A 27,068-nucleotide genomic window follows, 5' to 3' on the forward strand; every position below is an offset into this window, starting at 1 on the left:
AATTTCAATATTGCTGTGTCTCAGGCAATAGGGAGGCTCAAGGAGACGGAGAGAGATAGGCAAACAGCCCATCTGTGCCGCAGCCAGAACACACAACATGTATCGAGTAAGTCTGTTTATCTTCTGTAGGTGTGGTTTGCGGCGCCCCAAACCATTGCAACAGTAACATCAAAGATCACTGATCAGATCATCCTAACAGATATAACAATAATGAAAAAGTTGGAAATAGTGCAAGAATTATCAAAATGTGACAGAGACATGAAGTGAGCACAAGCTGTTGGAAAAATGGCCCTGATAGACCTGCTTGATTCAAGGTTGCCGCAACCCTTCAATTTGCAAAAAAAAAAAAAAAAAAAAAAAAATACCATATATGTAACGTGCAATAACACGGGGTCTTCCTGTAAGTTGGTGAAGGTATTCCTAAAAATGTCCTTCCATTAAGAGTCCAGCTTTAGTGTCTCTTCTGCTAGTTTTGATGCTGGTGCTTTCTTGATCCCACCAGAAGGTGGCATGCAGTGACAACTTTTTATTTCTTTGAGACGGAGTCTCGCTCTGTCTCCAGGCTGGAGTGCAGTGGTATTATCTCGGCTTACTGCAACCTCCGACTCCCTGGTTCAAGCGATTCTCCTGCCTCAGCCTCCTGACTAGCTGGGATTACAGGCATGCATCATCACGCCCGGCTAATTTTTGTATTTTTAGTAGACAGAGTTTCACCATATTGACCAGGATGGTCTGGATCTCCTGACCTTGTGATCCACCCGCCTTGGCCTCCCAAAGTGCTGGGATTCAGGCGTGAGCCACCGCGCCCGGCCTGTGACAACTTGATCACAGCTGCCACCTGCCACAGTAACCATAAGATGCACACTGACCTCAGAGATATTAATAATGAGAGGAGGATGCTTAGAACCCATGAAATGTAGTTTTATCCCACAATGGATGAAGGTATGTTAGGTTATTTTAACTTGACCCTTCTAGCTTTCAATTTTGAAGGCAGATCTTCAACTCTCTGAATCTGTTTATTGACATTTAAAATATTGAATATACTAACTTCCTGAGAAGAAAAAGGCTGTTAATATCCCTGGAATATATATAAAATACAACTTTTTAAAGAAAAATTAAAAACCAATACTTTTCTTTGGTAAGTAACTCTCTCTGAGATGACAATTAGAAAAATTTAAAGAAACATTGCAAAATACATCTACGTTTTACATGAAAATTATAGTTAATAAAAAGTTGAATAAGTAACAAATCAATCCTTTGTCTTTTAGCAAATGTTACAGAAAAACATCACAAACTTGCAACTTTTATTTATTTATTTATTTATTTGAGACGGAGTCTCGCTCTGTCGCCCAGGCTGGAGTGTAGGGGCGCAATCTCGGCTCACTGCAACCTCTCTCTCCTGGGTTCAAGCAAATTTCCTGCCTCAGACTTGCAGGTAGCTGGGGTTACAGGTGCACACCACCACACTCTGCTAATTTGTGTATTTTTAATAGAGATGGGATTTCGCCATGTTGGCCAAGCTGGTCTCAAACTCTTGACCTCAGTTAATCCACCCATTTTAGCCTCCCAAAGTGCTGAGATTACAAGCATGAATCCCTGCATCTGGTCACAAAAGGTCTTATAGGCAGGTTTTACATACAGAGAATACTGTTTGTTTTTGGGTTTGTTTTTTTTTTTTTTTTTTTTTTTTTTGTGACGGAGTCTCGCTCTGTTGTCTAGGCTAGAGTGCAGTGGCACGATCTCAGCTTACTGCAAGCTCCATCTCCTGGGTTCACGCCATTCTCCTGCCTCAGCCTCCCGAGTAGCTGGGATTACAGGCTCCCACCACCATGCCCAGCTAATTTTTTGTATTTTTTTAGTAGAGACGGGGTTTTACCGTGTTAGCCAGGGTGGTCTTGGTCTCCTGACCTCGTGAACCGCCCGCCTTGGCCTCCCAAAGTGCTGGGATTACAGGCGTGAGCTACTGCACCCGGCCGGAATATTGTATTTTCAATTGGCATTTGATTGAGCAAAAGTCACATGTAAGTGGATCCAGGCAGTTCAAACCCCTGTTGTTCAAGGGTCAACTGTATTTCTTTTGACTTAGGGGCACAATGAAAAAAATACTGAGCCATGAACCAATGGAAGTTTAGGAACCACTAAATTAAAAATTTGGTATTCTGATTTATAATTAAATCTGAACCTATGTTAATTGGTACAATTCTCGAGACTCGATTACCTCTGAATTAACAAAGGAGCTTGTTGAATATGTCAGACTGAGGACTAGAGCCTGAAACCCAGGGTGACTCCAAATTACCCCGAAAGGACCCATATTGCTGGAGAAGATGGCTTCATCTCTGTCTTTGTGATCACCTACAGCAGAGCTTGGTAGCCTCTCATAGTGCCAAGCCAGTGTGTTTAACCGTCCTATGTCTCCATTTTCTCATCTGTGAAAAGAATCCAGCTCCTATGAATGTATGAATGTGTGGGGATTAAATGAGCAAAGATTTCTCAGTACTTAGCTGAGGTTTCGTTTACTTAGAAGAGTTTCATTGTTGTTGCTCTTGTAATAATAGTGACCATCGTCGTCATCACTGTCATTAGCAGCAGTGTCTTACTATTTGAAAGCAGTGAAGCTTTGACATCATGAAAGATTTGCTAATTCGAGATTAATTGTTTGGCCTCGTACTTGCAGTTACAAACTGGGCTTTACATGACTCATAACTCTTTTTTTTTTTTTTTTTTTTTTGAGACAGAGTCTCGCTCTGTCACCCAGGCTGGAGTGCAGTGGCCGGATCTCAGCTCACTGCAAGCTCCGCCTCCCAGGTTCACGCCATTCTCCTGCCTCAGCCTCCCGAGTAGCTGGGACTACAGGCATCCACCACCTCGCCTGGCTAGTTTTTTGTATTTTTTAGTAGAGACGGGGTTTCACCGTGTTAGCCAGGATGGTCTCGATCTCCTGACCTCGTGATCCACCCATCTCAGCCTCCCAAAGTGCCGGGATTACAGGCTTGAGCCACCGCGCCCGGCCGACTCATAACTCTTAAGGTAGGTTTTTAGGACAATTTGGGGAGACTCTTAAATGACATCTTTTAATGCTCTTATTTAGAGAATGTCATTTACTTTTCTTCCTTTTATGTTTCACCATTACACCATCCTCCCTGTATAATCTATTTTTTCTAATAGTCCTCTCACAGTTTTCTTAGGATGTTAAAAAACACCCATCTCTGCCTCTAGATCATCCTTTTACCTTTTTGGTCTCTTAGCCAGAGGTGGGTCTTGCAGTATAAAGCAGAGGAGGGCTTTGTGTTGTCACAGTGGGACCTTTATCACTTTCCAAGACAACTCTCCTCCACCTGTATTAAATTCTGGGTTCTTTGACTTTTTAAAATCTACAGCCTCTACTGCATCACACTCAACTGGGTTATCTCAGAGTATTCATAAACTCGTGTAATGGACCCGCCCTCTAAGTTACTGGCAGAGCATCAACATGGAAAGAGGCGTTTGGAGCCATGTTTGCCCACGTGCTGAGCTGTGTCGCCTGTTGAGTTACTCTTTTTATCCTCGGGGATTCCAAGAGGCGAATTATTTTAGAATAATGTCCAGCCCATAGAGGCATGTGACCACATTCAAAGAGAGTGGATGAAGGTCACTGGAGTTCAAGGTACATTTTCCACTTCTCGTGGGGCTAGAATGAGTATGAGAAAAATAGAACCAGAGAGGCGCAGGCCATGAAGCAGAATGGAAGTCTCTGAACTTGAGGACTCCCTCCCACCCTCCTTGCTTCACCTTCCCTAACGTGCCTCGGCAGATCCAGTGGCTTATATTCCGCCAAGCATAATCTAGGCCGTGAGAAGTTTGGGGAGAATTAACTTTATGTTAGTGGATATGTTTTTATACTTCAGTGGGCAAGTGATACATGGGGAGGGAATCTCTTCAGAATGAATTCTGCGTCATGCAGGATGGGCTTGAGATGATTTCTAGAGCGGTGGCTTCTATCAAATAGATGCAATTTCTGCCCAGAATTTTCCCAGTGTTCTCCTGTATTTGTGACTTCTCACAGTTCTCACCCTAAAACTGGTAAGCACATAATTTAAGGAAAAAAAGGGGCAAGGAAGGGAGGGATGGAAGGAAGGAAGAATCAATGATGTTTGAAGGCCCTCTCTTGGCAATTACGTTTAAATTAATGTTTGTTTCTTTTATTCTGCAAGTAGAACAGTGGGTGGTAAGAAGCTACATCATTTTTATTCAGACTTTTATTTGTTTAAAAAAGACCAACTGGGCCTGGCACAATGGCTTATACCTATAATCCTAGCACTTTGTGAGACCAAAGCAGACAGATTGCTTAAGCTCAAGAGTTTGAGACCAACCTGGGCAACATGGTGAAACCCTGTCTCTACAAAAAACAAATACAAAAATTAGCCAGCATGGTGGTACATGCCTACAGTCCCTGCTACTCAGGAGGCTGAGGTGGGAGGATCACCTGAGCCTGGGGAGGTTGAGGCTGCAGTGAGCGGTGATCCCGCCATTGCACTTCAGCCTGGGCAACAGAGTGAAAGCCCATCTCAAAAAAATAAAAAAAATGAAAATGAAAATAAAGATCAACCAAAGGGAAAGATTTTTAAAATTTAATTTAATTTTTATTTTTATTATTTATTTTGACAAAGTCTCCCTCTGTGGCCAGGCTGGAGGGCAGTGGTGCCATCTCAGCTCACTACAACCTCTGCCTCCCAGGTTCAAGCGATTCCCCTGCCTCAGCCTCCCGAGTAGCTGGGATTACAGGCGCCCGCCACCATGCCTGGCTAATTCTTTGATTTTTAGTAGAGACGGGGTTTCACCATGTTGGCCAGCATCGTCTCTATCTCCTGACCGCGTGATCTGCCCGCCTCAGCCTCCCAAAGTGCTGGAATTACAGGCACGAGCCACCATGCCCGGTGGGAAGGATTTTTACGTATCTAGAGTGGAGGAGACTTTTGTAAGTGATTTGTACATGATCTAATGGGACTCCAATCAGGATCTGACCCCATGGCTCTAGGAAAAACTTTTAAATGGCTGCAGTAGTTAGAAAAAAGAGTTTCTGCTAGAAGGCCACAAAGCATTGTACTTGATTGATTAGGAGGTGCCAGTGGGTGTGTATGAATGTTTCCAGAAGCAGACACATCCAGCCCCTAAGAGCTGCCCAAGGCTCTTGAAGGCCACTAGCATGCAGTGTCCTCTCCTGGAGACAGCAGGCCTGCTGAGTAAGCTCACAGAAACTTGGGAACTCAAAGTGTACCCAAAGAAAATGACTGCTAAATGGGAGCTTGCTGCTGAAGAAGCAATCTCAGGCTGCATGCACCGCTGCAAAGATGTAAATTAGCCCCTGCCTGGGGCCGCCAAGAAATCAGGTCAGGACCAGAAGTCATCAGGAGGCTGATCTGAAAGATGCATAATGAACTTGCCCTTTCCTAGGGAGATGGTACCTTTTTATTAGATTTTTTCTCAAGATATGCAAAATAGATGGATTTCCCTGGAGCCCCCAATCACTTCCTATCAAGGCAAGGCAGAAAGAAACAAAGAATCCTGGGTGGTTACCAGAGGCTGTAGGTGGAGTCAATGCATAAAGATTTGAGCAGAAGCAAAGTACTTGCCAAGGGGTTTGAGAGCATGCATTCGGCTGGGCATGGTGGCTCATGCCTGTAATCCCAGCATTCTGGGAGGCTGAGGGCGGGCAGATCCCCTGAGGTCAGGTGTTCGAGACCAGCCTGGCCAGCATGGTGAAACCCTGCCTCTACTAAAAAATACCAAAAAACAATAAGCCAGGTGTGGTGGCGGGCACCTGTAGTCCCAGCTATTCAGGAGGCTGAGGTGGAGAATTGCTTAAACCCAGGAGGCAGAGATTGCAGTCAGCTGAAATCGTGCCACTGCACTCCAGCCTGGGGGACAGAGCAAGACTCTGTCAAAAAAAAAAAAAAAAAAAAGGCGTGCATTCTGTGGCCTCAGTTTGAATGCTGTCTTTCCAACTTTGTAGCTGTATGACTTTGGGCAAGTTACCTAACTTTTCTGAGTTTCAGTGTCTTCACCTATAACATATAGGCAGTAATAGTATGGACCTCACAGACCTGTTATAGAGATTAATTTTAATTATAACACAAATTAATATTTGCATTTTGCTTAGGACAGGGTCTTGTACACAGCAAGCTAAATAAGTGCTTATTACGTAAACTCTTACGTCAGATCTGGAGTTCCCGCTGCTTTTGCTACCCAGCAACCCACCACAAACCTAGGGGCATGAGCAACCACCCTTTGGGTCATGCTCCCAAATTCCATGGATTAAGACCCATGTGGCCGGGGCTTGCCTTTGCTCCACAATGTCTGGGGCCTCAACCAGGGAGGCTCAAAACACTGGGAGAGAGCTGGGCAGGGTGGTTCACACCTGTAATCCCAGCACTTTGGGAGGCCAAAGCGGGCGGATCACCTGAGGCCAGGAGTTCGAGACTGGTGTGGCCAATATGATGAAACCCCATCTCTACTAAGAAAAAAAAAAAAAATCTGCAGGGCATGGTGGTGCATGCCTGTAATCCCAGCTTCTTGGGAGGCTAAAGCAGGAGAATTTCTTGAATCTGGGAGATGGAGGTTGCAGAGAGCTGAGATCACGCCACTGCACTCCAGCCTGGGTGACAGAGGGAGACCCTGTCTCAAAAACAAAAAAACAAAAAAACCCCCCAAAACAAAAACCAAAATAAACAAATAAACAAAATGCTGGGAGATACTCAGGTGGCTGAGGCTGAGTCATCCCCGCTATGTCTGGAGCCAGGCTGAGGTGGCTGCAAGGCTTAGCTCAGCTGGGATTGTTGGCTGGTGCACCTGTACACCCCTTCCTCATGTCTCTGGCTGTGCATGTCACAGGAGCTAGATTCCAAGATGGAGCGTCCCAAGAGTAAGCAAGTGAAGAGCTCAAGAGGGTATGTGGCCTTTTGTGACCTAGCCTGGGACATCACAGAGCATCACACCCACTACACTCTAGAGGTTGAAGCTGGCACAAGTTGGCTGAGACTCAGGGGGAGAGGACATAGAGCCCACTTCTCCATGACATTTGCTCTGACGGGAGTCCCAACGGCCCCAACAGCTTTGGATGTCCCATGTGCATTGCTTGAATGAGCAGGACCCCAGGGTTCTTCCAGAGGAGCAGAAGTCTCAGGTTGACTTTGTTCACTCTGCTGGGTAGGCCTAACTGAAAGAGCTCTAAGAACTTATGCCTGTTTCATAGGGACTGCCGCTCAGGACTTTGAAGTGACTTGCAAAGGCCACACCGCCAGGACCAGAGCCTGCTTCTCCATCCCTGCCTCCTGGCACAACTGCTGATAAATCCCATTACCTGAATTCCATGCTGAGTTGCTATTCTTATCCCACGGAGGCTGCCTGTGCGCCATTGTTTTAATTACAGGCTGTTATTTCATTTGAAACGTCAGCGACAGGATTAAGGGTACTGTCATTTTAAAAGCCAGACTCCTGGCCTAAAACCGCTCAGTGAATCAGAGGACAAACGTTCCCATTGTGCTCGTTAAAAATAGGAGCAATGGAAAAAGTGACAGAACGCGATGAATAGCATTAAAGTGTAATTACATTTACTGTAGAAGTGAGCCTCAGGAAGAGTCTACCCCAGGCAGGGAAGCTCGGTCAGAGCCTGTGACACGAAAAACCCAAAGCCTCACGGACCGCCCCTTTCAGGTTTTGAGTGTTTATACCGTACATTGTTACAGATGGTTCTTAGGAGCCATCAACCTTATTAGGGGTACTTGAAAGAACTGTATCTTTCCAAAGGAAAATAAGAACCACGTAGCTCACCTTGATTCTCAGAATGCAGCTTTCCTGTTGTTCTCATGAGGAACGTTTACAGTTCCTGTATTTTTTGCCTCAGTAGTCAAATGTAGTAGCTGAGTTGGACATATCCGAAAGGCAGGGTTAATTTTTTTCTTTTAATGAAAACAGTTCATGTTTTTCTCATTTTAAAACAACACATTCTTGCCATATAAAATTTGTTTAAATGTACGAAGAAAGTAACCGTGAGTCTAAATCCAGCCACCCACAGATAAAGCACTGCTAACGTTTTGGTGAATATCCTTTCAAACTACCATCTTTATGCGGATTTATAGATAGTGCTTTTTTGTTGCTGTTGTCAAAGCTCAGCAGTATATTGAGCCTTTTTTTTTATGATAATAAATGTAGAGTTACATTACTATGTCTAATGACTATCTGGTATTCTGTATGCTCAGCCTATCAGAATTGATTAATCATAACATGATTAATCAAGTATAATTTTGGCTCACATCTGAAAATTATTCTTTTACTCTAATGAATGACAAATTATTTCTATAATATATAAATACGTGCATGTGTGTATAAATGTATACATATATACACACACACGCCATGCTTTGATAAACATGTATCTGAATGCATTTGGCAAATTATTTTCTTAGAATATATTTCTAGAATATATATTTCTAGAAAGACTTGCTGGGTAAAAGACATATGCATCTACTATATTTTTCTTTTTTTGGGGGGACGGAGTCTCACTTTGTTGCCCAGGCTGGAGTGCAGTGGCGCAATCTCAGCTCACGCCAACCTCTGCCTCCCAGGTTTAAGCGATTATCCTGCCTCAGCTTCCTGAGTAGCTGAGATTACAGGTGCCCACTACCATGCCCGGCTAATTTTTGTATTTTTTATTACTATTTTTTTTTGAGATGGAGTCTCGTTCTGTCGCCCAGGCTGGAGTGCTGTGGCACGATCTCAGCTCACTGCAAGCTCCACCTCCCAGGTTCACGCCATTCTCCTGCCTCAGCCTCCTGAGCAGTTGGGACCACAGGCGCCCGCCACCATGCCCGGCTAATTTTTGTATTTTTAGTAGAGACGGGGGTTTCACCATGTTAGCCAGGATGCTCTCGATCTCCTGACCTTGTGATCTGCCCGCCTCTGTCTCACAAAGTGCTGGGATTACAGGCGTGAGCCACTGCGCCCGGCCAAATTTTTGTATTTTTAGTAGAGACAGGTTTTCACCATGTTGGGCAGACTGGTCTCAAAGTCCTGACATCAGGTGATCCTCCCTCCTCAGCCTCCCAAAGTGTTGGGACTACAGGCATGAGCCACCATGCCCAGCCTGCATTTGCTATTTTGATATTTATTACCAAATTTTTCTCTGGAAATGTGCCAGTTTACACTACCACAAATACTTTTGTCAGCGTTAGTTAGGTATTGCATGTTTTTAAATCCTCATTAATTCAGCAAACAATTTTATTTTAATTTTCATACAACTTGCTATGTGTATGTCTTGGAGAATTACCTGTTCTTTCCCCATTTTTATTGAGGTATTTATTTTTTATTGACTTGTAACTGTTCATTGCATTTTTTTTTTCTTTTGAGACGGAGTCTGGCTCTGTCGCCCAGGCTGGAGTGCAGTGGCACCACCTCGGCTCACTGCAAGCTCCACCTCCTGGGTTCATGCCATTCTCCTGCCTCAGCCTCCCGAGTAGCTGGGACTACAGGCACCTGCCACCACGCCCGGCTAATTTTTTGTAGTTTTGGTAGAGAGGGGGTTTCACTGTGTTAGCCAGGATGGTCTCGATCTCCTGACCTCGTGATCCACCCGCCTCGGCCTCCCAAAGTACTGGGATTACAGGCGTGAGCGGCCGCGCCCGACTGTTCATTGCATCTTAAAAATAGTAGCACTTTGTTGTGTGTCTACTGTTGTTTTCCCTCTGTTTTTCTTGGTTTTGAACTAGTTTATTTATTTTTATTTTTTATTTGTTTGCCATATAGAAGGGTTACAAAGTTAAATGTTTCCATATTTTCCATTATAGCTTCTGGTAGTAACTAGAATTTACCTAAGCCCGGAAGAAAAAAAAAGTCACCCATGTTTTATTCTGGCTTTGTACTGTTTTCATTTGCTCTGTTATAATTTTAGTATAAGAAATCCAGGAAATCTATTTTGCTTCCCAAATGGCCGTCCAATCAGGATTTACTTTTTACCACTTGGTTGGAGAGGTAGGGGAAGAGGAGACTGGAAAAAATAGAAGCTGAAGACAGGACTAGATGTGTCTCCCTCTCCAGCCTCCTCTCTCTGCAGAGGTGGAGGAATCAGGGAAGCTATCGTGGCTTCAGTTGTTGACTTTTGTCTATCTTTGCTGAAGCCAGGAGTGAAATTGTGAAATTGAGACAATATTCCGGTTCTTGGAACCTGAGTTAGCGTTAAAGGGGATGACAAACAGGCTGTTGTTAGAAGGTAGTTCCATGCAATAGGAAGAGTTTCCACCTCCCTCAGAGGTTGCCTTTCTCATTTCTCCAAATGATTTCACAGTTGGCCTAAGTTTCCTTTACTTCTCCCTACCATGGTGTGAGATTAACTTGAATGCTGACGCTATGTGGTGGTGAGTGGCAGTGGGTGTATCTTGCCCATACAGCCCTGGAGGACAGGGACTAACCAACTCACCCAACGGTCCTCTGCATGCACAGGGTCCCTGCACATGGCACATAGTTGGTGCTGAGAAGGCCTTTGCAGGAAAAAAGGAAAACACAAGCACCCACCGCAGTGATGGCTGATTTTGTCATGTCTGCAATGGCGGTTAGTCACCACTAGGTGTCATGGTGAGTCAAGTAAAATGTTGGTTCATGGTTACAAATTATGCGTTTACTGTATTCATCTTCATGCATGCACACATGCAATGTTTTAAAAAGCATCTGTTGAGTGTCTTCTGCATGACACACATGTTCTGGTGCTGGGGATCCTGCCCTAGCTGAGCTTCTGGACCCAGTGGGGAGAAATCCACAGTGAGTACTGAGAGGAGGGGCCGAAGTCCGGTGGAGGCACCTAGGAGGAGCGCCTGCTTACCCTGGAGGGATGGGGAGCAGCTTCCAGAGCAAGGAGCCTTCTAAGGTAAGTTTTGAAGAGTAAGGATAGGTAAAACAAACAAACAAAAACAAACCCAGGTTATACTTTCTCCCAGGAAAGTCAGCACAGAATGGCAGCCTGAAGGCTGGCCCAGATTTTGTTCTTGTTGAGGACGGAGCTTTTACAACTTGTCCAGAGGCTTTGGCAGAGGTTTGCGTGTCTTTTGAAGAATTACCTGTTCTTTATTCATTTGTTAACATTGAGGCATTCCTGCATATTAAAGACCCTTAACACTTTGCTGTCTGTTTACTGTTATTTTTCCTTCATTTATCTTTGTTTTGAACTAGTTTTTGTTTTGTCTTATTTTCCTGAGTTTCTGATGTTTATTTCATTTGCCTAAGTTTCCTTGACTTCTCCCTAAAATGCTATAATATTAATGCTTGTGCTGACTCTATGGTTTCTGTGTATCGTCTGGATATTTGTTGCAGTTTAAAGTTCAGATTTCTTTTTCTTTTTATTTTTTTGAGATGGAGTTTTGCTCTTGTTGCCCAGGCTGGAGTTCAATGGCATGATCTCGGCTCACCACAACCTCTGCCTCCCGGGTTCAAGTGATTCTCTTGCCTCAGCCTCCCGAGTAGCTGGGATTACAGGCATGCGCCACCATGCCCAGCTAATTTTTTTTATTTTTAGTAGAGACAGGGTTTCTCCATGTTGCTCAGGCTGGTCTGGAACTCCTGACCTCAAGTGATCCACCCACCTTGGCCTCCCAAAGTGCTGGGATTATAGGCGTGAGCCACCAGGCCCAGCCTAAAGTTCAAATTTCTAAGTTTTCATACTATCAGTATGACTACGATTACCTTGTTTGCCCTGGCCACTGTTAGGAAACAGCGGAGGAGGGCTGAGAGCAGGTTTGAGGCAGGGATGCAGTTGGCCTGTTCAAGTAGGGGCCTGGAAGACAGCGTTGGGTTGGGCCATAGTCCTGGTCAGGAGCTGAGACCAGGTAACCCCCAGTGGCAGTGGGACTTACCCAGGGGCCTAGTCTGCACCCTGACTGATAGAACTCTCACACAGGTCCTTTGGGGCCCTGTTGATCAGGGCAAAGCTGTGGGAAGCAGGCTGTGGCTGGAGGTGGCAGGTATGGGGTTCCCAGTGTACATGGTGTCAGACTGGCCCATCTCACTGCCCCTGTGCCATTAGGACTGGCAGCCAGACCACCCTCAGCTTGACCCTTAGCTCCTGCCACCTGTCTTTGAGCACCAAGCTCTCAAGAGGCACATATTTATGGTTGCTTCTTAATCTCAGTAGTGATTGCAAAAAAACTAAATTATTCCTGTAATTATTTTTGAATTTTCAATTTAAAAACCCCTCATTCGTAGTTAATATCCAGGATTCATGGTGCAGTGGGTCTTGAGTGAATGGTAGTGGTATGATTCACTACAAAATGTTGAATTCTAGAGACACCCGCAGGTGGCCCAGCCAGGCTGAGCTTCCATCATCTTCTGAAAGATGTTTCTCCCAATCCCACTTCCGATGGCAGAGGAAGTTTCCCAAACCAGCTTCTCTCAAGAAAGTCAGAAAGACAGGACAGAATTTCCTCTCATTTTGCTGGAGATAATGGGGCTTTGAGGTCACTGACTCTTGAAATCTTCCTCCATCCAGATTTTTTGTTCTTTGTCAGCATAAGTACCTGGGATCTTACATGTAGCCCCTGCATCATTTCAGAAATGATCTCCAGTGCCCAGGCTCTGATGCCCAACAGACCTGAACTTACATCCCAAGCTGAGCAAACAGTTTTTGCTCTCCAGGCCTTCATTTCTCCACAGCAGGAACGATAATACTATGCACCTTCTAGGTACCCACAAGCAAAAGAGGCAATGAATGGAAAGTGCTTCAGAGCCCTGTGCCCAGGTGGTGCTGGCCCTAGCTGGACTGCGGGGATAGACATTGAGTGTCCAGGTTCTAGCATCATGGAACAGAATCCAGCCAGTTGGGAAATCCTGCCTAAAAGTATACCTCCATTAATTAGTGTCTTTTCCATGAACTTTTTTTTTTTTTTTTTTTTTTTTTTTTGAGACGGAGTCTCGCTCTGTCGCCCAGGCTGGAGTTCAGTGGCCGGATCTCAGCTCACTGCAAGCTCCGCCTCCCGGGTTCACACCATTCTCCTGCCTCAGCCTCCCAAGTAGCTGGGACTACAGGCGCCCGCCACCTCGCCCGGCTAGTTTTTTGTATTTTTTAGTAGAGACGGGGTTTCACCATGTTAGCCAGGATGGTCTCGATCTCCTGACCTCGTGATCCACCCATCTCAGCCTCCCAAAGTGCTGGGATTACAGGCTTGAGCCACCGCGCCCGGCCTCCATGAACATTTTTATTAAAAAAAGAAGAAAACTTCTCAACCCAAGGGCATGTTCAGATTTGTTGAAAGTAGTTGTAAGGCCGTTTCATTATTCACTCTACTTTTCATATATTTGGAATATTTTGTAAGAATAAATACAATAATATCAGGCTGTGTGCGGTGGCTCATGCCTGTAATCCCAGCACTTTGGGATGCTGAGATGGGCGGATCACCAGGCTAGCCAACATCGTGAAAGCCTGTCTCTACTAAAAATACAAAAAATTAACTGGCATGGTGGTGCACGCCTGTAATTCCAGCTACTCGGGAGGCTGAGGCACAAAAATTACTTGAGCTGGGGAGGCGGAGGTTGCAGTGAGGTGAGATTGTATCACTGCATTCCATCCAGCCTGGGCAACAGAGTGACAGAGTGAGACCTTGTCTCAAAGAGAAGAAGAGGAAGAAGAAGAAGGAGAAGGAGAAGGAGAAGAAGGAGAAGAAGGAGGAGGAGGAGGAGGACGAGGAGGAGGAGGAGGAGGGGAGGACCAGGAGGAGGAGGAGAGGAGGAGGAGGAGGAAGAGGAAGAGGAAGAAGAAGAAGAAACAATGATATCAACTTAAAACAAAAGAATTCATTTGTAATTTGCCAGTCTTTTAAATTTTGTTTTCTTTTTTAAAAATATTTGTTTTTGAGAGTGTCACTATGTTGCCCAGGCAGTTCTCAAACTCCTGGGCTCAGGTTCCTCCCATCTCAGCCTCTGGAGTGTCTGGGATTACAGGCACATCCCACTGCACCCAGCTTTCTTTTCTTATAAGTTCAGTGAAACCAATTGTATGCTTTTGCTTTTTAACAGGCCGTGCACAAAAATGCCATTTTATATATTAAAAATCATTTCCCTAAATCTATTCTTTTGCATATAGGTTTGGAGAACCTCTGGAATGATATTCCCAAAATATTATTTTTTAAGAAATTATTTTTGGGTGGTAGCCTATTGGGTAAATTTTTCCTGAACTTTCTATTTTGCATTCTTTTCATTATTTGGATAATTTTACAGAAACAATAGTTACATTCTGTGAACACAGAGGGAGAAAGAGAAATAATAAAATTCTTTCCCCTCTCAGAGGCCCACTGGGCCGCCTGCAGCAAGAGTTTGGGGGCAGTGAGGTCCCGGGGTCGGCGGAAGGAGGGGACAGGGAGCCACAGGGTGGGTGCTGAGGTGGACACGGCCTTGGGGAGCACGCTGCCTAGCCAGTCCATGCCCCTGTCACAACCTTTGCCCCCAGCGCGCGGGCCTCCAGCTCTGGAATCATCCTCCACTAAACCGACACCTGCAGGCCGAGCTGTCATGCAAGGAAGCGGCCACGCGAGGGCGCGATCCAGCAGGGATCCGTGCCTGGGGTCTGTGCATCCTTCGGCAGCCAGAAGAAACCTCTTTGAGGAAGAGGATGGATAATGAGCTTGCAATACACCAGGGAGGGGAGCAGCGTCCCCAGAGGCTTTTCCATGCACCCTCTTTCTGAGCAGCTCCGGGTCAGCTCCCACACAAATTGCTCATAACTCATTAGTCACCCTTAATCTCTCCAACAATGACATCCTGTACTTAGGCGGTGTCTTAACCCCCTGAAAATGCCTTCGTGGCAACGTCTCTGTGGCGTAAGCGTGTCCCATTTTGCAAGGGAGGGAATTAAATTTCAGAGAAGTTAAGCGATCCAGGGAATTTCAGTAGCAGAAATAAGTCGAGAACAGAGATCACCCAACTTGACTCAAACAAATGGCAAAACGTTTGTCATGAGGAGTTTAATTCTTTAAACCATTTCCTTGCTTTATCTTCTTGCTTGGAATATTCATCGCCTGTGTGCCCACTAAATCCTGCCTTCTCTGAGACGATGTTCTTTATGCCAGTCTTATCTCCCGTGCCTCCTGGGCTTGGGAATCGGATGAGCCTGATTGTGGATCTGGGTCCTGCCCCCTGACTGTGTGGGGTTACCTGGATTTCCTGAACTTCAGTCTCCCCTCATGGAAAATGGGGATGGTATGCCTTCCTAGGTGAAGGTGATTTCAATATAATTACCAGCTGGCGACTATACAGGCAGTCGCCAATCAGCCTGTGGGACACACGGGTGGCTGGATCAGTCCGGCAGGAGCAGGTGGAGAGAATTACCAGGCGATGTGCTGACCCCATGAGGACCCAGGTCTGCACTGCTCAAGACTTCACCTGCCACTTGGCATTAAAACCTCTTTACCCTTGTCTCCCCAACGGACAATACATTCTTAGGTGCGAGGGCCTCTGCCTTTCACTGCTGCTCTCTTGGAGCTGGGCAATGTACTTTCATGTATCAGAAGACGGCTGCCAAGCACCAAGTTTTGTTTGTTCCTTCTCCTGTCTCCTAAGTTCACAAATAAGCAACAGCCCTGAGAATCCTCGTGGTGGCCTTGGAACCTCGAGCACATAAAATATATTTGGGAGTCCGGAGGGCCTTAGCTCTCTTGTGCTGGTGGGGTGGAATGAAGTTGGGTGTGTCGTGTGTGCCCTGCCAGCACGGGCACTGGCATCCATCTCAATGCTGGCGATTCCTGGAGCACCCATTGCTCTCTGGATGCCCCCTTTACCATGGCAACATCTCTGGGCCATTGCCTGTGTGGAGGACTTCTTTTGACCACGACAGCTAATTCTGAGTCTTGTTACCTCCATGCGTGGAGGAAGGCACAGGCACCCCTGTACGGAGGGCAGCCCCCTCTGCCCCAAGGTGGGGAGCCTAGGCTGAAAGCTCACACTGCCAAGGTGGGAGTCTTGTTTACAAAGTAAGAAAAGTGGCCGGGCACGGTGGCTCATGCCCGCAATCCCAGAACTTTGGGACGCTGAGGTGGCTGGATCACCTGAGATCAGGAGTTCGAGACCGGTCTGGCCAACATGGTGAAACCCTGCCTCTATTAAAAATACAAAAATTAGCTGGGTGTGGTGGCTCATGCCTGTAATCCCAACTACCTGGGAGGCTGAGGTAGGAGAATCGCTTGAATCCGGGAGGCGGAGGTTGCAGTGAGCTGAGATCGTGCCACCGCACTCCAGCCTGAGTGACAGAGTGAGATGCTGTCTCAAAAAAAAAAAAAAAGAAAAAAAGAAAAAAGAAAAGCCCATGGGCTTTGGACACAGGGCCCAGGGGATGCCGGTTTCATCTCCATGGCAGCTCCTAGAAGATGGAAACATGTGATGAGGAGGCAGGGAAGGTGGCCGAGGTGCAGGTTCTGCTCATTCTGCAGGCATTTAGATGGCACGGAGCCACCCCTCTGGGCCTGTGCCCTTGAGAGGGCTGTGCTGGGAGGGAGGCTGGGGCTGGAAGCCGGGGCTCCCCACCTGGCAATGGGAGGGTCTGGCTGAAGTCAAGACCCACTGAGGCTGTAGGGCCCTGTGCGCCAGATGGTTGGGAAAGGGGTAAGCAGGTTAGGGGAGGAGCCTTCACCCCACAGCCAGGAAGCTCTGTGCTTGAGGACACAGATGTAGATGTGAGAGCCTGTGAATGCTGTGGTCCAGGCTCCCCTAGACTCTGAGTATCTGCCTGCTGCAGGCCCAGGGGACCAGGACAATCTTCCCTCCTGCAGGGGTTGCGGACAGAGGCTCAGAAAGGAACAGTGGTTTGCCCAAGGTTGCGCACGGTTACCAGCACTGGAAACCAATTCTCCTCGCCACCTTCCCAGCCACTCCCCTTTCTGTCACAGCTCGGTGCCCACTGCTTCCCACCCTGCCCCCTTTCCCGCCCTCCTCATGCCCCATGGCCTCTGTGGGTACCGTGCTGGGAGCCCAGCACTTTCTAGCCTGGGGCCAGATGGCTGCAGGGCAGGCAGTGGGTGTGGGGGCTGAGACCTGAGGTGCTGCGCGCCAGCCCTGGGGGAAATCCTGGGACGGCCTTCCTGCAGGAAACCCACTGCTTCTCCTGGTGGTCTTAGGATCAAACTTTCTGTAGAGGGGCTTGGGGAGCCATTGTGTGCAAACTCCCTCTCAACACATGGTAAAAAAGCCCTATGTGGCCGGGCGCGGTGGCTCACACCTGTAATCCCAGCACTTTGGGAGGATCACCTGAGACCAGCTTGACCAACATGATGAAATCCCGTCTCTACTAAAAATACAAAAATTAGCTGGGCATGGTGGCAGGTGTCTGTAATCTCAGCTACTTAGAAAGTTAAGGCAGGATAATTGCTTGAACCTGGGAGGTGGAGGTTCCAGTGAGCCGAGATCTCACCAATGCACTCCAGCCTGGGCAACAAGAGTGAAACTTCATCTCAAAAAAAAAAAAAAAAAAAGTCGCATGTGATCAGAGCCCAGAAGATCCATTCTGAGTGCTTCCAGCAATAAGGGGACCAGGTAAGCACCCCCAAACCAAAGCCTTCGCTTGCAAGAAACTCCCCAGGTGGAGCCTACCCCTCAATCCCTCCCCACCCCTTCCCACCCCTCTGCCTCCCTGTGCCTTCCCAGGAGGGGCCACATCCTCCTGAAGGCCCAGGAGTCTGAGTCCTGTTCTGGGGCTGAGATCTCAGGCATATCTCCCTGGGTCCTTGGCTCGTCACCAGCCCCATACCTCCAAACCCACTCCATCCTCAGTTCTTCCTGCTTTAGTGCTGGTTCGTTCGTTTTCTTTCTTTCTTTCTCTTTCTTTCTTTCCTTTCTTTCTTTCTCTTTCTTTCTTTCCTTTCTCCCTTTCCTTTCTTTCTCCTTCCTTCCCCTTCCTCCCTTCCTCCCTCTCTCTTTTCCTCTTTTCCTCCTTCCTTTCCTCCTTTCTTCCTTCACCTTCCTCCCTTCCTCCTTTCCTCCTTTCCTTCCTCCCTCCCTCCTCCTTCCTTCCTTCCTCCCTCTTTCTTCCTTCCTGTCTTTCTTCTTTCCTCTCTCCTTCCTTCCTTCCTTCCTTTTTTTTTTTTTTTTTGAGATGCAGTCTCGCTCTGTCGCCCAGGCTGGAGTGCAGTGGCCAGATCTCAGCTCACTGCAAGCTCCGCCTCCCGGGTTCCCGCCATTCTCCTGCCTCAGCCTCCCGAGTAGCTGGGACTACAGGCGTCCGCCACCACACCCGGCTAGTTTTTTGTATTTTTAGTAGAGACGGGGTTTCACCGGGTTAGCCAGGATGGTCTCAATCTCCTGACCTCGTGATCTGCCCGTCTCGGCCTCCCAAAGTGCTGGGATTACAGGCTTGAGTCACCGCACCAGGCCCCTTCCTTCCTTTTGATGGAGTCTCACTCTGTTACCCAGGCTGGAGTGCAGTGGTACAATCTCAGCTCACTGCATCCTCCGCCTCCAGGGTTCAAGTGATTCTCCTGCCTCAGCCTCCAGAGTAGATGGGACTACAGGTACGAGCCATCACATCCAGCTAATTTTTGTATTTTTAGTAGAGAAGGGGTGTTGCAATGTTGGTCAGGCTGTTCTCAAACTCCTGACCTCAGGTGATCCGCCCACCCCGGTCTCCCAAAGTGCTGGGATTACAGGTGTGAGCCACCGCGCCTGGCCTACTGCTGGTTTTCTAATTGCCTTCCTGCTTCCAGTTTTGTCCCCTTGTGATAGATTCTCGGCAGGCCACACGGTGATGGCTCTAAAGTACAAACCCAATTGCATCACTCTTATGCTCCTTTTCGCCTTGGGCCCTGGGGGCTGTTCTCTGGAAAGTTCCTGCCCCTGCGCTTAGGGCTCCTGGTCTGCCCTGGTTGGTCGCATCACAGGGCTTGGTCCTGGCCTGCGTGCTGCTCTGTCCCACCCCAGCAGGGAGGCCCTAGAGGACAGGGGTCCTTCTCGTCATGTGCAGAGTAGGTGCTCAACAATGTCACCCAGAGGAGGGTGAGATGCGCATGAGGACTAGGGGCAAGTTCGTCCATGCCATCCCAGCCTGGTCCCGGGTGCCTCTGCACATGTGCGGCCGGGGCTCCCACGGTGTTCCACAGGCTTCTCTGGACATTTGATGTGGGGTCCGTGCCTCTTCCCCTCAACGTGCCCTCAGTGGAGCAGGCTGTCCCACCACTGTCTCAGGTACACATCGTGTCCTTGGGCACATGGGAGGGAGTGAAGAGGGGACAAAGCACTTCCACGCTCTGGCTTTCTGGACCCTGAGGATTTCCCATTGTCAGGAGAGTCCGAGTCCTCACGGCCTCAGATGGCTTTCAGGAGCCCCTGGCAGCTTTTGCCTTTATGGGCCCTTCCTCCATAAAACATGATTAAAAATTCCACTTTATGACAGAGTTGGTTCAAAGATGAATATAATCCAGGCAGAATGTATTATTTTGTATTCATTACTGTGATGCTCATTTTTTATTCTTAATCGAAGCAAATTAAAATGAAAACATTTCTGCGAGCCCCTCAGAGCACTGCAGTCCCCTGGCTCTGTGCCTCCAGCAGGTCTTGGGAGTGGCATCTTCTGAGCATCTTCAGAGCTGTGCCTTCGTGGAGGGCTTCATCTTTCCCTGGAAGTGGAAGGGCGGGCAGAAGCTCTCCTATGGCTCAGAGCGCAGAGTCAGAGGAAGCAAAGGCAGACTGTGCAGGATGTGTGTGGCTACAAAATGGGCAACGCGAAAGCACGGAGACAGGCAGGCATCCTGAGACCTCCCCCACACCTCCCCTGGAGCCTGTGCATGGTATGTTCACATTTCTGTCCTCTGCCTGGAGAGCGCTCACTTCATCTCTCTGTGTCCTTCAGGCGGTCACCCATGCCGGGGCAACAAACACTGCCCTGTGTCTTCTGCTGGTGCTCTCAAAAGCAGCATGTGACAAGCCCTGACTTACTTACCAGCACCAGTCATGTAGAGCCGGTCACAATTATGGAAAGGAGCTAAGGGTGACAGCTGCTTTAAATACTCTCTGGAATAAAGCACGGTGCGGGGTTAGGGGACAAGATTATAGGGAAGGGTGTACAGACAGTGATTGGTTCTTAGAATTCCTTGGACTAAGTTTAAAAGGCTTCATAGAGAAGAAACTGCTTTTTGAAAGGGACATTTGGAATGAAAGAAAAGCAGGTGTCAACTTTGTGTACTCCAGAGTTATAGCCATAATCATGCAGTGTTCCGGGTTTTCACCCTGGGCAGAGGAGGAGCCTGCCATCATCTACCCATCACATCTCTTCTGAGCACAAATGATGTGTGCAGGGCATGGGGCCATGTCCTTGGTGGAGCGGGACAGCCTGGAAGTCAGAATCCTGGTGAGCTCTTTGCTTTGTCAATGGTTAAGCTGTGACACTCTGGCACCCTCACCGCCCCCAACCCCCACCTCATTTCAAATGCAGACTAACATTGGCATAAAGAGAACTTCCAAGGCCCAGCATGGCGGCTCACGCCTGTAATTCCAGCACTTTGGGAGGCCGAGGCAGGTGGATCATTTGAGGTTAGGAGTTCGAGATCAGCCTGGCCAACATGGTGAAACCCCGTCTCTACTAAGAATACAAAAAAAAAAAAAAAAAAAAAAATTAGTTGGGTGTGGGGACACATGCCTGTAGTCCCAGCTACTTGGGATTCTGAGGCAGGAGAACTGCTTGAACCCGGGAGGTGGAGGTTACAGTGAGCCAAGATCACGCCACTGCACTCCAGCATCGGCGACAGAGTAAGACTTGATCTCTCTCTCTCTCTCTCTCTCTCACACACACACACACACACACACACACACACACACGGAAGAACTTCCTGAGTGATAAAAGAAGAAAGAAATTACTGGGGAAAATCCCACATTGTATCATCTTTTGGTTTCCATGAGTATCTGTGAGACCCAAACTGGCAGCGTTTTACCCGTGAGTTTGGCAAATCCAAAAGATTGGCTCTCCGCCAAGAATGATAGAACCCAATTCTGCATCCATGTTTATTTTTGAAACATTTCCTAGGAGTGAAAATAGTTTCTATTGTTTTCTGTTATCTGAGGCCCCCTTAGGGTGGAATCCCCTCTGTGGAGACCGCACGCTGAGGTGACCGTACACTGAGGTGACTGTCACAAGGTCCTTCTCACCATGCCCAAGCCCAGGGGTGCAGAGCGTCCCATCCCCGCATCAGGTTGCCTTTCTGTAACAGTCACATGACAAGCTCATGTGGTCCTTAAGTGGCTTTGACACATCACACAAGTTTTTGTTGAAACCAGGGCTCGTTTCAGAAGATGACCCCATTGTCCTTCCATGCAGCCTAGCGGAGAAGCTGCCTAGGTCCTCACATTGCCCTGGAACGAAAGCAGCTTCTGGTAGACCGAGCTGAGACTCTGATGGGCCTGGCTTGGTGCCTGGTCCTGCCTCTGAGGGTGGTCAACCTTGGCAAGTTCTTTTTTTTTTTTTTTTTTTGAGACAGAGTCTCGTTCTGTCGCCCAGGCTGGAGTGCAGTGGCCGGATCTCAGCTCGCTGCAAATTCCGCCTCCCAGGTTTATGCTACAGGCACCAGCCACCTCGCCAGGCTAGTTTTTTGTATTTTTTAGTAGAGACGAGGTTTCACCGGGTTAGCCAAGATGGTCTCGATCTCCTGACCTCGTGATCCGCCCGTCTCAGCCTCCCGAAGTGCTGGGATTACAGGCTTGAGCCACCGCGCCCAGCCCACAAGTTCTTACAGACAAATGCAGATGACCACATCCCTGCATGGTCATTTATGAAGGTCTTTCAGACCACACAGCCAACACAGACCAAGTCCAGTTGGTAGGGAACTGAACTCAACTGCTGACACTGCCCCGGTCAAAAGTTTAGGACCTGGTCAGAAATGAATAGACTCAAGGCAAAAGAATCACAGACTTTCTGAGAACCTCATTCCAAAGTCGGCACGTTGACAAGCTGTGGATGAGGCTTCTTTCCTTTTGTTTGCATTAATATAGGTGTTTGAAAGATGAGCTCCCAAGCTGCATTATAAATTCCACTCTGATTCTTTGCAAACTTAGAAATGCATCTCACTGTAGCTGAGCTGGGTCTAGCCATCAGATCGAAGGGGTGCTTGTTCCTGTTGAAGTTTTATTGGCCTAAGATGGAATCTAATTTTTTTCCAATTAGTCATCTGTATATATGTTCTCTGATGCCAAAGGACAAGGTAACCTGACCACAGTCATCTGCCAGCATTTTCAAGGAGAGACCAGGCCACTGAAGGCAGTTTATTATGAATATTGCCACTGGGCTTACTTGGATAAAATCATTTCTTCCCTCCCTCCCTCCCTCCCTCCCTTCCTTCCTTCCTCTTTCTGAATCCACTAAAATGTTAACTGTTTATTTAGGGTGTTGAGATTATAGCTGCTATATGTTTATTTATTTGGTATCTCTTAGCTTACTTTTCTCTCTTTTTTTCCCCCCCCTCTTGTTGCCTGGACTGGAGTGCAATGGCATGATCTCGGCTCACTGAAACCTCCGCCTTGCAGGTTCAAGTGATTCTCATGCCTCAGCCTCCCGAGTAGCTGGGATTACACGCTCCTGCCACCACGCCCATCTAAATTTTTGTATTTTTAGTGGAGACAGGGTTTCACCATGTTGGCCAGGCTGGTCTTGAACGCCTGACCTCAGGTGATCCACCTGTCTTGGCCTCCCAAAGTGCTGGGATTATAGGCATGAGCCACTGTGCCTGGCCTTCTTTTTTTTATTATTTTACTTTTTCTATAAGTTGTTGAGGTACAAGTGGTATTTGGCTAGATGAGTAAGTTTTTAATGGCAATTTGTGAGATTTTGGTGCACCCATCACTGGAGCAGTATACATTGCACCCTACTTGTAGTCTTTTATCTCTTGCTACCCCCCACTCTTCCCCACAAGTCTCCAAAGTCCATTCTATCATTCTTATGCCTTTGCGTCCTCATAGCTTAGCTCCCCACATATCAGTGAGAACACACGATGTTTGGTTTTCCATTCCCGAGTTACTTCACTTAGAATAATAGTTTCCAATCTCATCCAGGTAAAGCCATTAATTCATTCCTTTTATGGCTGCATAGTATTCCATCATATATGTGTGTGTGTGTGTGTGTGTGTGTGTATACACCACTGTTTCTTTATCCACTCGTTGATTGATGGGCATTTGATTTGTTCCATATTTTTGCAATTGTAAATTGTGCTGCTATACACATGCATGTGTAAGTATCTTCTTCATACAATGACTTCTTTTCCTCTGGGTAGATACCCAGTAGTGGGATTGCTGGATCAAATAGTAATTCTACTTTTAGTTCTTTAAGGAATCTCCACACCATTTTCCATAGTGACTGTGCCAGTTTACATTCCTACCTGCAGGGTGAAAGTGTTCGCTGATCACCACATCCACGCCAACATCTACTGTTTTTTGATTTTTTTGATTATGGTCATTCTTGCAGGAGTCAGGTGGCATCACATTGTGGTTTTGATTTGCATTTCCCTGATCATTAGTGACGTTGAGCTTTTTTTCATATGTTTGCTGGCCATTTATGTATCGTCTTTTGAGAATTGTCTATTCATGTCCTTAGCTTAGTTTTTGATGGGATTTTTGCCTCCAGAATCCAAAGCATGATAAGTCATTCACTTGATTCTATGATTTTCCAGGTTAGGCCGCATGTCCACTGGAGCCTGGGCCATCAGGTCCACCTGAATCAGATGAGTTGCGGAAGGGAAAGAGAGAGAACATCAGTGAAAATCCACGTACCATTGTGAAAAGAAGGCATAGCAGATGCTAGTCAGGCAATGCGAGCAGGTGCCCACGGAGGGTGGTGAGAGCCAGGCTGGGGTTGCTCCCCCCTGTGCTGTACTCCTAACCTCAGCCTGCAGAGCCTCCCAGGTGGACACGGTGATGCCAGAGTAGGAAGACTCATGCCTTGTTCACTCACTCATTTATTCAACAGCCATTCATTGAGAACTGATGATGAACAAGATGCTGGGATAAACACTGCCCAGGATGCAAAAGATATCAGATGTGTTCCCAGTTCTTAAAGATCTCAACTTTCTGGGTGGCTCATACTCACGTTATGTATGATTGTTGAAAAAATGATGCCTTCTTTCTTGCTGGAGTTTCCTCATTTCCTCCTTCTAGCAAAGAAACATAAAGAAACCTGCGCAATTTTCCAGGAGGTGTCTGACGTTCACTGAGATAACAGACTGTTCTTGTGACTGGCGTGGAAAGTCCATTTCAACGACAGATTCACTGTGGCCATGATAAGTGGGATTGGGAGCAGGGTGGCAGCCCACAGAGCCACTCACCTGCTCATTAGGTCTCACGGTCTTCTCTGTATCCAGGGAGGCTCCTGCCCCACTGCAGCTGAAGAACCAGCCATGGCCATGGGGTCTGGCCAAACAGTGGCTGGGGGCTTGCTAGGCCACAACTGGGGTTTCCCTGACTTTGTCAGTTTTTATCTCCCATCATGCCAACTATGTTTCAAATTTCAAAAAAAGAAGAAAAAAAATCAATTTTTTTTTTCTTGCAATGAACTTATTCTTTCAACTTGAAGATGGAAAAATCAAAGTCAGAGTCCACAAGTTTCTCAGGAGCTCTTGACCTACTTTTGGGGAAACCAGTTCTTGTTGGAACCACAAACCAGGGCACTGCTTCCAATGGCTTTATGCAATGTGCTGTCAGAAGCATATGGGAAGCTGGGTACCGGGGGGCCCCATCGGAAAACCCATGTGTGAACAATGATGACCTGACGCTTTGCTGGATTTTATCCACACCAAGTGTCCAGATTGACACTGTAGATCTCACATGGAACCTGCCAGGTCACCCTCCCTCTATCCCTGTCCCCGTACCTCCCGCTGACCTGCATCTGCAGTGCAGCCTGTGGCTCTCACTGGCCTGAGTCAAGGAACACTTGAGGAGCTCCCAGCTTAGAGGCTGGGGACTCAGTGTCCCATGCATCCTGCCCTGCCCTGTGGCTTAGTCAAGCAACTGGGCTCCCACCAAGTTCTCATCCTGCTGCCAACTCCCCCATCTGTACCTTCTGCCCCAGGTCCCAGGACCCAGACCCACTTCTGCGCCTCTGCATCAGGGCCTTGCTCATGGCCCTGATGCCACACTGACTCTCCGACACCTCTCAGATACCTGTGGGGCACACTGCGATTCTTCCTGAGCTCCAAGGCCGGTGCTAGCATGGACTCCTTCTTGCATATTACACCATTCCTACGAGTCATAAACCCCAAAGCTTCTCTCTTGAAGGGAAAAATTAATTTTCACATTTTATGATTTCCTTTGATAGAACTTAGTGTTCACGTCTCTCTCTCTCTCTCTCTTTCTCTCTCTCTGTCTCTCATACACAGGAAACAAACTGCCCAGAAAGGTTCATACGTAGGACTCACAGTCCCAAAGGCCACCCTGTCTCCCCCATAGCTGCCTGCCCATGGCGCACTTTGTCTCACTTCATACTCAGACAGGATTACTTTGCTGCCCTGAGTCAGAGCACTTTCTGGATGTTGAGCATCATCATGCAATTAGGAAGAAAGAGCATAGCCGTCCTCCTGCCTCCTCGGGTTCGGTCCCCGAGCTCTCTGTCTCTAGCTCAGTTCCATGGCTGGAGAGTAGGAGTTCCTTGTCAGTGTTCCCAGCTAGGAGCTAGAAATAGTTCTGGCAATTGTTATTCTTGTCCAAAGCAAGGATCAATGCAGCTGACCACAGTGGCCCTGTGTGGGCGCCACATGTCTGTGAGTGTTGACTGACAGCAGAGGCAACTATCCCTGCATAGGCTGTCATGCAGCTAAGCTGGAGCAATGCCTTGCACTTGTGAAAACAAAAAGCCCCTGGCAACTCCATCGTTCTGCAGTCCCTGTGCTGTCGCTCTGGGGCAGACTTCTCCCAGTTGCCCTCTGCCTGTGGCATTCCTCCTCTTTCCAGTAACCAGGCACAGGGGAGGGGTGCATCCCAGGGTGACAGCTGTGAAGGCTGTGTGCTCTACAGTGGCCACAGACTCCCAGATGTTCTGCAAATGCTCTAATCAAAGTGTCAATGGAACAGCAGAAAAACCCAGAAAACAACACACAAAGAAACACCACCATCAAATTCAAAAGGGTTGGTGTGTCCATCTTCTACACATGGATTTCTAGGTATGGAAAAAACCAACCAGCATGGTCATAGTCATGGTCATTTCCATTCCTGTTCTTTTTTTTTTTTGAGACAGAGTCTCACTCTGTTGCCCAGGCTGGAGTGCAGTGGCACGATCTAGGCTCACTGCGACCTCTACCTTCTAGGTTCAAGTGATTCTCCTGCCTCAGCCTCTCGAGAAACTGGGATTACAGGCACCCAGCTAATTATTGTAGTTTTGGTAGAGATGGGGTTTCACCATGTTGCCCAGCTGGTCTCAAACTCCTGGCCTCGGCCTCTAAAAGTGCTGGGATTACAGGCGTGAGCCACCGTGTCCGGCCGTTCCTGTCCTTTTGACACAAGATTCTGATCACTCTTCTTGAGAACTCTCTGAGCAACATACACTGTTTTACTCATGATAAAGAATTCTTCTAACCAGCAATACCATCTATGATTTCGTATGTGACATGGTTTGGCTCTGTTTCTCCACTCAGATCTCGTATTGAAGTGTAAGTCCCAGTGTTGGAAGTGGGACCTGGTGGGAGGTGATTGGATCGTGGGGGTGGAATTCTCATGAATGGCTCAGCACCATCCCGTTGGTGCTGTCTTTGCAATAGTGAGGGAATTCTCACAAGATCTGGTCATTTAAAAGTGTGTAGCACCTCTCCCACCCCTCTTGCTCCTGCTCTGGTCATGTGACACGCCTACTCTCCCTTCATCTTCCAGTGTGATCGGAAGCTTCCCGAGGCCTCCCAGAAGCTGAGCAGATGTTAGCGCCTTGCTTCCTGTACGGCCTGCAGAACCATGAGCCGATTAAACCTCTTTTCTTTAGAAATTACTGAGTCTCCGGTGTTTCTTTATAGCAATGCAAGAATGACCTAACACAGTGTGCTTTTCTATTTTGTATGGCCAGTCAATTCCAGATTACCTGGACGATGGCCCTGCACAATGGGCCAGATTATAGAAAA

The 27,068-nt window shown here is 47.5% G+C and overlaps 1 long non-coding RNA gene across 1 annotated transcript; it reads left to right on the forward strand.

Annotated features, from left to right (window-relative positions):
• The first annotated feature begins 9,879 nt into the window (after window positions 1-9,879).
• Window positions 9,880-26,914, forward strand: LOC140713449 (uncharacterized). Its single transcript, XR_012095525.1, has 3 exons — window positions 9,880-10,891; window positions 23,643-23,738; window positions 26,827-26,914. It is a non-coding gene; the product is annotated as an uncharacterized lncRNA (long non-coding RNA).
• Window positions 26,915-27,068: the final 154 nt, after the last annotated feature.

The sequence above is a fragment of the Chlorocebus sabaeus genome, chromosome 14 (genome assembly GCF_047675955.1).
Source record: "Chlorocebus sabaeus isolate Y175 chromosome 14, mChlSab1.0.hap1, whole genome shotgun sequence".
In the NCBI taxonomy this organism is placed as follows: domain Eukaryota; kingdom Metazoa; phylum Chordata; class Mammalia; order Primates; family Cercopithecidae; genus Chlorocebus; species Chlorocebus sabaeus.